General features: G+C 43.0%; 1 non-coding gene across 1 annotated transcript; it reads left to right on the top strand.

The window, feature by feature from the left end:
• The first annotated feature begins 6,366 nt into the window (after window positions 1-6,366).
• LOC130038260 (U6 spliceosomal RNA) lies at window positions 6,367-6,477 on the top strand. The gene has a single exon (XR_008794638.1). It is a non-coding gene; the product is annotated as a U6 spliceosomal RNA (small nuclear RNA).
• Window positions 6,478-14,143: the final 7,666 nt, after the last annotated feature.

Genomic DNA, 14,143 nt, shown 5'->3' with positions numbered 1-14,143 from the left:
TTGGATTTGATAAATTATCAGTCAATGGCAATCTAATCTTGTCTTCCAACACATTAGAAATTTCACAGAACACATCAGCAGTGTTGAATGGCAACCTACAGAATAGGAGAATGTATTTGTAAAGTTTATTTGGATGTTCTAGCAGGGGAGCGTAGCTACTCGTATACCCTCGACTGAAGACCAGTCTGTCTCTATTCGGGCAAGGCTGTCCTCTTCGACCGGGCATGCAGCTTCGGGAGGGACGCACATGGAGTGGTGAGGGAGGAAGGGGACACCCGCCTAGCCAGCAAGATCAGCCGAATCAACCCTGGTGATCAATGGGGTGACAGATGTCGCAGCCAGATCACCCTCACATCCCCTCAACAAGGGCCAGAAGGATTTGTCCATGCTTGCAATACTGCCGCAAGTTTTGGAGGAGAGGGCCACCACTACTTCTTTGGAGGACCTCCACTACCTCCATTACCCAGCTGCCACACTCCAGGACACTTTCTGGATGCTCGGCCGAGACTCAAGCATGACTGAAGACACAAAGCACAAGATAAACAGAACTCTGAGACTTTGGACTCCAGGCTCAAACTACCCGGGCATTCTCTGCTTGCTCCCACCAACCACAGGGACGAAGGGATTAAAACCAGGAGCCCCAACCTACCCTGCCCTGTCTGCTTCCACCAACCGCCAGAGACCCAGGGATTGGATTGCGCACAGAGAACCCACCCTACCCCTACCTGTATCAGATAAATACCTCACTGGCAAAGCTCCACTACCTCCACTACCTTCACTAGCCAGCCACCGCCATGCTCCAGGATACTTTTGGGACACATCATAAGACACTTAATACCCATCTTCCAGAATTGCCATACCATATTTGATAGGGTTCAAATATGGTTTGAACCATGAGAACACCTACAAGGGTGATTAGAGGCTGCCCCAAAAGCTTCTATCCCTCTGGGAGAGCCTGGCAAGCTACCGAGAGTATTCCGCCAGCAAGGCAGAGACTCGCAAACTATATGTTGTGTATTCGATATGCCAAAACCAGTAATTACAATGGGTCTCATTCCTCTGACCCTGAAGGCGTCACCAATATGGCAGCATTGAGGATGAGGAAGGAGAGGCTGATAAAATCTCAAGGCCAAACAAGGCTGCCAAAACAAAGGAAGACAAAAATGATTGTCTGTACTTTCAATGCACATGCGCTAGCATCAGATGCATCCATCGAGGACCTGATGGTACAAGCGTGAAAGATTAATTACGACATCAGTGGGCTTATAGAGACAGGAAGGCACCAATCACATTACGCAGTTTTTGACACTGGAGAAGAATTGTTCCTCGGAACATGCGAGGAAAGAGGAATGGGAGTCTTTGGTGTCCTTGTCAACACGAACTTGGTATGTGCATTGATTCATTCAAATGCCTAACAACCCGAATCGGACGTGTACTTGAATAGATGTGGCTCACTGCCGGCAGTTTCTATCTTCGTTGTCTACACACCAACATCCAATTATGATGAAGGAGAAATTGAGAAGTTCTACATGGAGCTAGAGAAGTTCTATAAAGAAGACCACACCTTCTACAAGATCATTGTCGGTGATTTTAATCCCAAGATAGGAACCGAGAAGATCAGCCAAAGAACTCCACATTGGGACCCATGGCCTAGAATGGAATGAACAGGATGAGAGACTGTCTGAGTTCATCTTGTCGACCAAGACCATCCATGGTAACTCACAGTTCCAGAAGGCCGAATACAAATGTTGGACATGGAAGTCTCCCGGTGGACGAATCCACAACGAAATAGACCACATAATATTCAATTGACGGTTTTGCTTAACCAATGTCGCTATTATCCCAAAATTACAAACGGGATCGGACGGCCAACTCCTTTATGCAAAATTCTACTTCACAGAGCGGGGAGAAAGGGCTGCAAAGTTTAACAAGAGAACTTCCAGAACGACCACAAACTGGGAGCTCTTTGGCACTATTGATGCAACATGTGAAGATGCCGTTCTTGATAACATTGTCGAGGAATACGATTGACTGGTTCAGCACCTCCATGATTGTACCAGAAACGCCAAGAGAGAGAGAGTCACAAAAAGCCTGTCTTCAAAAACTCTTGAGATTATTTGTCAACGTGGTTTGGCGCATGCCTCAGGTAACCGCAAGCGAACAGCGGAGCTCACAAGACAATGTAGAGATGCGATCAAGGAAGACCTCAAAGAGAGAAGAGCAGAAGTGCTGCTAGATACGGCAGAAGCCGGGAAAAACATTCATAACGCCTGCCTGTCCTTCGCCAACTACAAGACCAAGATGACTGTCCTGCAACATCCTGGTGGATCTAAAACATCTTCCAGTTGTGCGCACTGGAGAAGAATGTGTATTCTTTCTTTTGGCGGTGTAAAGCCCTGTATAGGTCTATAAGCCCTTTCTCTTCTATTTCTTCTTTCAAAGCCAATAATTCCTTGCTGGGTTTTGTTCTTGTTGATCTATCCAGAGTTGATAAGGCGATGTTGAAGTCTCCAAGTACTATTGTGTTGGTAGCGATGTCCTCCTTAAAATCTGTTAGCAGTTGTTTTAGATATTTAGCTGTTCCCTCATTAGGTGCATATACATTTAAGAGTGTGATTTCTTCCTGCTGTATGTATCCCTTGATGAAGAGAAAATAGCCTTCACTGTCCCTTCTAAACTTTTTCAATGTGAAACCCTCCCAGGGTGGGAGAGACATGCTAAAAGTAGTCTATAGACCAAACATGATTGCCACTCAATGCCTCTCTGGCAAAACACAGTACCCAAAAGAAGAGAGAGAGAACAAGGGGGAATGCCCTGCCACAGCGGCAGGGTGGGACGGGGGGGATGGGGGGGAGAGGGATGCTAGGACCCGTGGTGGGGGAGGATGGGCACTGGTGGAGGGTTGAGTACTTGATCATTGTATAACTGAAACCCAAGCACAAAAATTTATAAGTCTATAAATGTACCTCATGGTGTTTCACTAATAAAAAAAATGATTAAATAAAAAAAAACATCTTCCAGAAGGGCAATGGAGAAGATTATCCATGACTTCTACTCAGATCTCTTTGATAGCCATGTCCACCTGCCCACATACCAAATTCCACAGGATGGATATGTCGTTCCCAATGTTCTCCCTTCCGAAAACCGACACGCCATTTTGTCGGTAAAGAAACGAACAGCACCCGGCCCGGACAAGGTCAGACATGAACACCTGAAGAACCTGCTGTCAGTACTCATCAATAGGCTGGCTAGGCTCTTCACATGCTACCTGTCTGAATGCAAGGTTCCGTCCCAATGGAAAACCAGCAGGACCGTACTACTGTACAAGAACGGAGACATCCACGACATTGGCAACTTACGCCCAATCTGCCTATTGTCTGTCATCTAGAAACTGTTCACTCAACTCATCCTGAATAGGACTGGCAGAACAGTAGATGAAGGACAATCATGCGAGCAAGCCGGGTTTTGCAAAGGATTCAGCACCATCGACCATATCCACATGATGACCAAGCTCATTGAGGTTTCTTGGGAGTTCAAGATGCCGCTCTGTCTAACATTCATTGATGTAAAGAAGGCCTTTGGTTCTGTTGAGACAGAAGCGGTCATTGAAGCCCTAGCCAATCAGGGCATTCAAACTCAATACATCAAGATCTCCGTGAGCTGTATTACAGATTCACTACCAGGATCTCACCATTCTACCAAGAAGTAATCTTTGATGTCAAGAGAGGGGTTCGGCAGGGTGATACCATTTCACCGAAACTCTTCAGTGCCACCATCGAGAACATCATGCAACGACTGGAATGGGAAGGGACGGTAGTGAAGATGGATGGTCGGCAATTACACCACCTCCTCTTTGCTGATGACATTGTTCTAATAACACAAAACATTAGCCAAGCAGCACAAATGCTGGCCGACTTCGACTGTGAGTGTGGAAAGGTCAGACTATACCTGAATCTTACGAAGACAATGTTTATGATAAACAGTCTCATTCCTGACGCTCCATTCACTCTCAACGGAACGACCATCTCCAAATGCAACAGTTATGTGTACCAAGGTCAAGAAGTCAACATGATGAATGACCTGGCAACTGAGTTGTGCAGGAGGAAGAGAGCAGCTTGGAATGCCTTCAAGAGCATCAAAGAAATAGCTAAGAGAACAAAGAACCTCAGACTCCGGGTACATTTCTCTGATTCCACTGTTCTTCCTGCATTAACATACGCCTCAGAGACCTGGACCCCACGTAAAGAGGATGAGAAGGCTCTTCGGGTATCCCAAAGAGGAATTGAAAGCACATTTCACTCAAAGGAGAGAAAGAATACGGAGTAATGACGTCCATTGATGATCAAGTATCAGGGACGCTGTCTTGTTTGCCAAGGTGTCAAAAATCAGATGGGCTGGACACGTAATGAGATTTGGAGTCGACAACTGGACTAGAGCAGTTACCGACTGGATTACACGGGATGTCAAAAGACCGTGTGGCCAGCCACCTACCAGATGGTCAGAATTCTTCATGAAGATCCTGAACGATCGGTTTGAGGCTCTTCATGTTCCTAGAATGAACAGGTGCCACTGGGCTACACTAACACGCGACAGGGACAAATGAAGACGTTACTGGCGCCCGCTTGAGCAAATTGACGATTAACGGGAACTCAAGTTATCAAGTGATCAAGTGATTTGTAAAGCACACATTTGATAGGGAATTAATTTAAATATACAAGGATCTCCTATCACTCAATATCTGATTAAAGGATGGATAAAATGGAAACAAAACGTGGAAACAATCCAAGTGCCCTAGAACAGATGACTGGTTAAAGAAACTTTGGTACATCTACACAATGGAATACTATGCAGCTGTTAGGAGAGATGAAGTCATAAAATTTGCTTATACATGGATAGACACGGAGAGTATCATGCTAAGTGAAATGAGTCAGAAAGAGAGGGGCAGACACAGAAGGACTACACTAATTTATGGGGTATAAAGCAACATAACATGAGGCTGACACCTAAGGATAGTAGAGACACGGGACAGGAAGATTGCTCCATAGCTGGGAGCCTGCCTCATGAGCAAAGGGGAGAAGGCAGCTGGAGGAAAAGAAGAGATCACTAAGAAAACAATGGCTTGAGAAACCGTTCAGGATGTGAGATGTGTGCTGAAAGTAAATAATGGACCAAACATGATAACCTCTCAGTATCTGCATTGCAAACCATAATGCCCAGAAGTAGAGAGAGATTATGGGTAATATTGTCTGCCATGGAAGCAGAGGGAGGGTGGTAAATGGGGGGTATACCAAGGATATTTGTGGTGGGGAATGTGCACTGGTGGAGGGATGGGTGTTTGATCATTGTGTGACTGTAACCGAAACATGAAAGCTTGTAACTATCTCACGGTGAAGAAATGAGAATAGAAATGTCAGGAATGAAAGATTCTGTAGATGAAATAAAAAACTCAGGCTGTGCACTCAACAGTAGAATGACCGCAGCTGAAGAGAGAATCAGTGAGCTGGAAGATCAGCTGCCCTAAGCCAACAGGCAACAACAAACTGTGGTCAAGGAACCTCAAAATAGCTCTCGAGGGAATCAGTGTCCTAAGAGATGATTCAAAGAGGAACAACATTAGAATCACTGGAGTACCAGAAGCTCAGGGAAACAATCCAAATGAAAAAAACATGGTTAAACAAATCATTGCTGAAAAATTCCCAGAGCTCAACAATGCAGCCATTCAGGTTCAAGGAGCCAAAAGGGTGCCAGCTAAAAGAGACCCTAACAAAAACATTGTTTCCCTGAGCTTCTGGAACTCCAGTGATTCTAATGTTGTTCCTCTTTGAATCATATCTTAGGACACTATTGAGTGCACAGCCTGAGTTTTTTTATTTCATCTACAGAATCTTTCATTCCTGACATTTCTGTTCTCATTTCTTCCCATAATTTGTCGATAGTTTCCGTCATGCTACTGGATATCTGTCTAGTGTTTCATTGAGTGCATTCAACATCTTCATGACTTCATATCTGAATTCTTTGTCAGAGAAGTCCCTTAGGTGAGCAGCACCTACAGAGGCTTCTGGATTCTTTTTGTTGTCCTCTCGATGTGGTGGGGATTTGCATTCTTTCTTATATATATACATATGTACACACATACGTATATATATGAGTGTCCATATATTGCACTGTGGTTTTCAGTACTATTGTTGATAGGTAAGGTAAGGTAAAGGCCCTCCCGTTGATCGTCGATTTGCTCGAGCGGGCCCAGTAACGTCTCCATTGGAGACTTTGTTGTTACTGTGTCTGGCATATCAAATACTCTCGGTAGCTTGCCGGGCTCTCCGAGAGGGGCGGAGGAATCGAACTCGGGTCGGCCATGTTGGCCGCTTGTAAGGCGCAGCACATATACTAAAATTGGAACGATACAGAGAAGATTAGCATGGCCCCTGCGCAAGGATGACACTATTGTTGATAGTGTTTCATAAATAACACTTTATTATCTTTCAGCACCATTTCCTTCTCCTGGTTGAAATTTAACCTTCAAAACCGATGTTGTCCTTCTCCTGTCCTATCTCCCAGCCCCCTCAAGTGGCATATTTTCTACTGGACACGAGTTCTCATAGAACTTCCAATATCTTAAGTTTCACCTCCACCATGCACAAAACTTTAAGAACAAAGAAAACCAAAGGAATTTAGCTGCTCCTGAAGATAGAAATAGAAGTCCAGGTAAGTCCTCTTGATCATCAAAATTCTCACTTGATCACTTGATAACTTGACTTCCCGTTAATGGTCGATTTTCTTGAGCGGATGCCAGTAACATCTCTATTTGTCCCTGTCGCGTCCTAGTGTAGCCCAATGACATCTGTTCGTTATAGGAACACGAAGAGCCTAAAACCGATCATTCATGATCTTGATGAAGAAGTCTGATCATCTGGTAGGTGAGCGGCCACGTGGTCTTTTGACGTCATGTAGAATCCAGTCGGTAAAGGTTCTAGTCCAGCGGTAATCTCTTAATCTCATTACGTGTCCAGCCCATCTTATTTTTGATGTCTTGGCAAATGAGACAGCGTCCCTGATTCTTGATCGTCGACGGAGGTCGGAACTTTCTCTCATTTGAGTGAAACGTGCTACTTCAAGCATAGCTCTTTCAGTTCCTCTTTGGGATACCCGAAGAGCCTTCTCATCCTGTTTGCATAGGGCCCATGTCTCTGAGGCATATGCTAATGCAGGAAGAACAGTGGAATCAAAGAGAGGTGCCTGGGGCCGGAGGTTCTTTGTCCTCTTAGCTATTTCTTCGACGCTCTTGAAGGCGTTCCAAGCTGCTCTCTTCCTCCTGCACAACTCAGGTGCCAGGTCATTCATCATGTTGACTTCTTGACCTAGGTACACAAAACTGTTGCATTCGGAGATGGTCGTTCCATTGAGAGCAAATGGAGCATCAGGAATGAGGTTGTTTCTCATAAACATTGTCATCGTAAGATTCAGGTGTAGTCTGACCTTTCCACACTCACAGTTGAAGTCAGCCAGCATTTGTGCTGCTTGGCTAATGTTTTGTGTTATTAGAACAATGTCATCAGCAAAGCGGAGGAGGTGTAATTGCCGACCATCCATCTTCACTACCGTCCCTTCCCATTCCAGTCGTTGCATGATGTTCTCGATGGTGGCACTGAAGAGTTTCGGTGAAATGGTATCACCCAGCTGAATCCCTCTCCTGACATCGATGATCACTTCTTTGTAGAATGGTGAGATCCTGGTAGTGAATCCGTAATACAGCTCATGAAGGATCCTGATGTATTGAGTTTGAATGCCCTGATTGGCTAGGGCTTCAATGACCGCTTCCATCTCAAGAGAATCAAAAGCCTTCTTTAAATCAATGAATGTTAGACAGAGCGGCATCTTGAACTTCCAAGAAAACTCAATGAGCTTGTTTATCGTGTGCATATGGTCGATAGTGCTGTATTCTTTGCAGAACCCGTCTTGCTCGCATGGTTGTCTTTCATCCAGTGTTCTGCTAATCCTATTCAGGATGAGTTGAGTGAACAGTTTCTAGAAGACAGACAATAGGCAGATTGGGCGTAAGTTGCCAATGTCGTGGATGTCTCCGTTCTTGTACAGTAGTACGGTCCTGCTGGTTTTCCATTGGGACGGAACCTTGCATTCAGACAGGTAGCGTGTGAAGAGCCTAGCCAGCCTATTGATGAGTACTGACAGCAGGTTCTTCAGGTGTTCATGTCTGACCTTGTCCGGGCCGGGTGCTGTTCGTTTCTTTACCGACAAAATGTCGTTTCGATTTTTGGAAGGAGAACATTGGGAACGACATTTCCATCCTGTGGAATTTGGTATGTGGGCAGGTGGACATGGCTATCAAAGAGATCTGAGTATATGTCATGGATAATCTTCTCCATTGCCCTTCTGGAAGATGTGATAGATCCACCAGGACGTCGGAGGACAGTCATCTTGTTCTTGTAGTTGGGGAAGGACAGGCAGGCGTTACGAATGTTTTTCCCAGCTTCTGTCGTATCTAGCAGCACTTCTGCTCTTCTTTCTTTGAGGTCTTCCTTGATCGCATCTCTGCACTGCTTTCCGAGCTCCAACATTCATTTTCGGTTGCCTGGGGCATGCACCAAACCACGTTGGCGAATAAGCTCAAGTGTTTTCGAAAACAGGCTTTTTTTGTGGCTATCTCTCTCTTGGCATTCCTTGCACAATCATGGAGGTGCTTAACCAGTCGATCATATTCCTCGTCAATGTTGTCAATGATGGCATCTTCCCATGTTGCATCAATAGTGCCAAAGAGCTCCCAGTGTGTGGTCGTTCTGGGAGTTCTCTTGTTAAACTTTGCAGCCCTTTCTCCCCGCTCTGTGAAGTAGAATTTTGCACAAAGGAGGTGGTGGTCCATTCCCATTGTGGAACAGTCTACCAAGAGATTCCAATGTCCAACGTTTAGACTCGGCCTTCTGAAACTGTGAGTTACCATGGATGGTCTTGGTCGACATGATGAACTCAGACAGTCTCTCACCCTGTTCGTTCCATTCTAGGCCATGGGTCCTGATGTGGAGTTCTTTGGCTGATCTTCTCGGTCCTATCTTGGCATTAAAATCACCCACAATGATCTTGTAGAAGGTGTGGTCTTCTTTATAGAACTTCTCCAGTTCCATGTAGAACTTCTCAATTTCTCCTTCATCATAATTGGATGTTGGTGTGTAGACAACGAAGATAGAAACTGCCGGCAGTGAGCCCATCTATTCAAGTACACGTTCAATTCGGGTTGTTAGGCATTCGAATGAATCATGGCCAAGTTCGTGTTGACAAGGACACCGACGACTCCCATGCCCCTTTTATCGCATGTTCCAAGGAAAAATTCTTCTCCAGTGTTGAAAACGGCATGATGTGATTGGTGCCTTTTGTCTCGGTCAGACCAATGGTGTCGTACTTGATCTTTCGTGCTTGTGTCATCAGGTCCTCGATGGATGCATCTGATGCTAGCATACGTGCATTGAAAATGCAGATGATCATTTTTGTCTTCCTTCGTTTTGGTAGCCTAGTTCGGCCTTGAGATTTTTATCAGCCTCTCCTTTCTCATCCTTATCAATGCTGCCATCTTGGTGACGTCTTCAGGTCAGAGTAATGAGACCCATTGTGATTACTGGTTTTGGCATATCGAATACACAATGGATAGTTTGCGAGTCTCTGCCATGGGGGTGGAATACTCTCGGTAGCTTGCCAGGCTCTCCAAGAGAGATAGAGGCTTTTGGGGCGGCCTCTAATCGCCCTTGTAGGTGTTCCCATGGTTCAAACCATATTTGAACCCTATCAAATACGGTATGGCAATTCTTGAAGATGGATATTAAGTGTCTTACAATGTGTCTCCTGGCAGCTTTGCAGCCACGCTGTCCGGAAAGCATCATTGAGCGTGGCGGCAGCTGGGTAGTAGAGGTAGTGGAGTTATTGGAGGTCTGTCTGTGAGGTATTTATCTGGTACCGGTTGGGGTAGTGTGGGTCTTCTGTGCGCAATGCAATCCCTACCTCCACTACCTCCACTACTCAGCCGCCGCCATGCTCCAGGATGCTTTCCGGATGCTCCGGCCGAGACTTACACACGACTGAAGCCCCACAGAACAAGATAAGCGGAACTCTGAGACCTTGGACTCCAGGCTCAATGGACGCGGGCCAGAGATTCTCTGCTTGCTCCCACCAACCACAGGCGACGAAGGAATTGAAATCAGGAGCCCCACCCTACCCTGCCCTTTCTGCTTCCACCAACTGTCAGAGACCCAGGGATCAAAATCCTGAAAAATGGTAAAGGAGGACATCAAATCAACAATCTACAAGATGATAATGTAAATTAAGGAACCAATAATCTCCGAATGATAGAGGAGTTTGGTTGTGTTGGCTGATGGGTCTCGCTAGAATGGAGGGAAATCTACCTTTCCCCATTCTGAAAAGGCATGGCTCCATTCTTTTTCTTTACTGGTATTCTATACAGTTGATCTGTCCAATGATGAAAGTCGGGCATTGAAATATCCAAATACTATTGTATTTGCATCCATATTTATTTTAGTTCTGTGAATAATATCTTTATAAACTTTGCTGCCCAGTAATTTAGTGCATATGTATTAATAAGCATTCACACATCCTGATCTACTGATATCTTAATCAGTCCAAATGACCACCCCTATCTATTATCTTAATTTTGAATGATATTAAATATTATATAATTATAACTGTAGTTCTTACTGTACTGTTACCTTGTATAATTATTTTTGCATTCTTTTTCTGAACCTGTGTGAATTTTGAGAATTAGTTTGCATTTCTACAAGCAGCAGAAGGTTGTATTTTTTCCCTTGATCCATCCAACCACTCTAAGTCTTTTTATGGGAAAGTTAAGTCCATTGACATTCAGAAAGGTTACTTATATAAAGAATTATATTTCCATTTTCTTTGTGGGATTTAATTGTTTATTGTAGTTACCTCACCAATACTTTTAGATTTTTATGATTTTTTTTACCTCCTATGCTTCATTTTAGATGGATTCCATTGAAATGGAATCAAATTCACTAACTTCTCTTCTTCATTGTCCAATATGATTTTAATTGGTTAATATGATGTCAATAATTCTTATATGTTAATAATATCATTTAAACATATAAATTTTCAATTAAGGCATTAATACTTAAGTTTCACTCTAGCCATAATCCTCATCTCTAGAAACCTGATTTGAATCTTTTGCATCAGTAATGTTTCTGCTTTACTTTTTGAATACAAAAATTACAATTATAAGAGCTATTTTATTGTCTTTATCTGATAATACTGATGGGGGGTTGGTTGTTGATCCACAGCTGGTAGAAATCAGGGCTTACTCCTGACTCTACACACAGGGATCACTCCTGCTGGATCACTCCTATTGGACCATATGTACCATATGGGATCTGGCTATTAAACCTGGTTTGGCTCTGTGCAAGGCAACTGGACAGAGTAGGGCCCAGTCCTAATACTGATTTCTTTTATATTTTCTTTTGTGTTTATATGATGCCAAGGATTTAATCCTGAAGATAAATCTTGAGTAGTAATCAATGTAGCATTAATTATTCCCTCATAACTAAGAAAAGACCCCTCTAAGTTCTCTTCCCTATATTCTCAAAATTGGAGCTTCTTTAGAATGGCTCGTATGAACAAGCTTTGTTCACAGACCAGTGTGAATACTAGGCACTGTTCCCTTCAATATTTATAGAAAATTTCCCGCTTTAGGGAGTTTCATCCTGTGTATGTCCTTATGAGCACTCTGCCAGTCACTGAAGTCAACTGGGGTTTTCCTGCAATTCTCTTTCCTCTCTGGTAATTTGTCCTTTGATATCTAGCTGTTATTATCTCCTCAGACTCTTTGCTACATTTCCTCAAATAGAAAACGTTCTATCCTGCTAGGCTCTATGTCAGTTCTCCTTCTTATGGTACAGGTATTACTTAGGACAGTAAGGTGCACAATTGAAGTGTTCAACTTACCTATTTACTAAATCCAAGAATGAATCCTCTACTGCATATCCTGTGTCTTAAAAACACATTGTTCGAGTATTTTCTCTTTTCTTGGGAGGAATTGGGGGAGGGATATTGAAGCAAGAACATAACTAACCCTGGACTCTGCTGAATCTTAACTGGAAGCAGAAATTCATTATAATCATTATTTTAAAACTTGATGATATATCTTGTTTTCCTAAAATACAAAAATTATAAGCAAATATAACAATTTTAAGAGTGATTTAATTATGAATTATTATTCTTTGCCTAAAGGGGTCAGAGAAATAGCTCAAGCAGTATAATATATGCCTAACACGCACAAAGCCCTGAGTTCAATTTTGGCCTGCCTACTTCCAGCACCGGCCCAGTAGTCTCTCACAACTGCCTGATGCTGCCCTTGTGAAACCTAAGCATCACAAGTGTGGCCTTTGTGACCCCAAAGCACTTCGGGAACAAACATCACTGAATTCCCACATCAAACACTGAACCATCAAGCCTGCATGGTTGGCCAAGAAGTTCTGGGGATGGATGTCTACTGTTTAAAAAATAAGTTCATTGCCAAGCTGAATCTTGAACTGTTAGATCAATACTGCCTTTCTGAGTATTGCTGGAAGTGGCTCTCAGGTTCCCCAACACTACTGGATATTTTGAATTTAAAAAGATGTTGCTACATTTACTTTTCTAATTTTAATTGTACCACAACTTTAAAAAGAGATTTTGAACAGCAAGTTTAAGTTTAAAGCAGAATTAAGAATGTACACACCCACACATGCATGTCTTCCCTCATTATTGATATCCTCCATTAGAGTGGCACATTTGTTGCAGTTAAAAACATACACATAAGCACCCAAAATCCATAATTTATATTAGTATTCACTCTTGATGTTGTACATTCTATGGGTTTTGGATATGTATATTGTTATGTATCTATCCTCATAAAGATCATTATCAAGATATTCAGATTATTTCCATAGCCCTCAAAACCCTTTATGCTTCATACAAATTCCATTTGTTCATTTGGTTTTGGGGTTATGCCTGGAGTGCTCAAAGATTATTCTTGGCTCTGTGTTCATGGATCACTCCTTGCAGTACTCGGGTACTATAAGCAGTGCTGAGGATCAACCCTGGTATCTTAGCCCCTTTACTATCTCTTCAACGCCTTAACCAATTCTTTAAAAGTAATAAAATACCTCTGATATCTCCCCTCATGTTTAAATACATTATTTCCACAATCCTTTCCCCCTTTCTTCTAGACTGTGTATTATCTTTTCTTTTTTACTTTAAAATTTAAACAATGTGGTTTCTAAAGTTGTTCACAAAACTGTTATTACAGGCATTCAATGTTCCAACACCAATCCCACCACCAGAGTGACCTTGCTTCCACCATGACCCATTTTCCCAATCACTCTCCACACCTGTGTCCTTAGCAGGCACAAAATAATTTATTTTATATTGTCTGTTACATCTAAATGGCTGATGGAATTATCAAAAACACGATATAGAATAAATTTTGTGAAAACTGTTATATCTTACCGTGGGGTCATTAAGTCCTGGCTGAAGGTTTATTAAGTTGTTTGTTGTTAGTTGAGCCTTCTGTTTTATTGTTTTGTTTATTTAACTCATTTGGCGTCTATATTACTTTTCCATCTCATTTGGTGTACTTTGACTGGGATGTCAGTGATGTGGAATTTGGAGGTGTTGCATTTTCACATATGAGGGGAAATACTCCAGAAACTCTACTATAAGTTTACATGATGGCAACTGTATGATGTAAGTCAGGCTGCCAGGGCTTTCAGATGTACAGGGGGTTGGAGGAGGTTGCCCATTACACTCTAGAACTGTGTTCTCAGTCCCAAAACTGGTGTGCCTTTAATTTTCATTAATTTTGTGTCTCTGCAGAGATTATTTCAGTAATATTAAAGCTGGGCCATTGGCGTGGTGGAATCTTTGGGGTGTGGGTACAACTGCCTAGGATTTGGGTAGGGTAGGGTCTTGACCAACCCTCCTCCTGAGTGCACCCCAGAATTTTCAGCTGAGAGACCAGTGTACCCATAGATTTTAGCAACTTGGCTTGCATCTCTTCTGAGATTTAGTACTGAATCTCTAAAGCTGGGCCAATGGATGTGTTTATATGACAGCGGCTATCTCCACA

Source organism: Sorex fumeus, unplaced genomic scaffold (assembly GCF_029834395.1).
Source record: "Sorex fumeus unplaced genomic scaffold, SorFum_2.1 ptg000073l, whole genome shotgun sequence".
NCBI classification, from domain to species: Eukaryota; Metazoa; Chordata; class Mammalia; order Eulipotyphla; family Soricidae; genus Sorex; species Sorex fumeus.
This window is presented reverse-complemented; position numbering and strand designations above follow the sequence as displayed.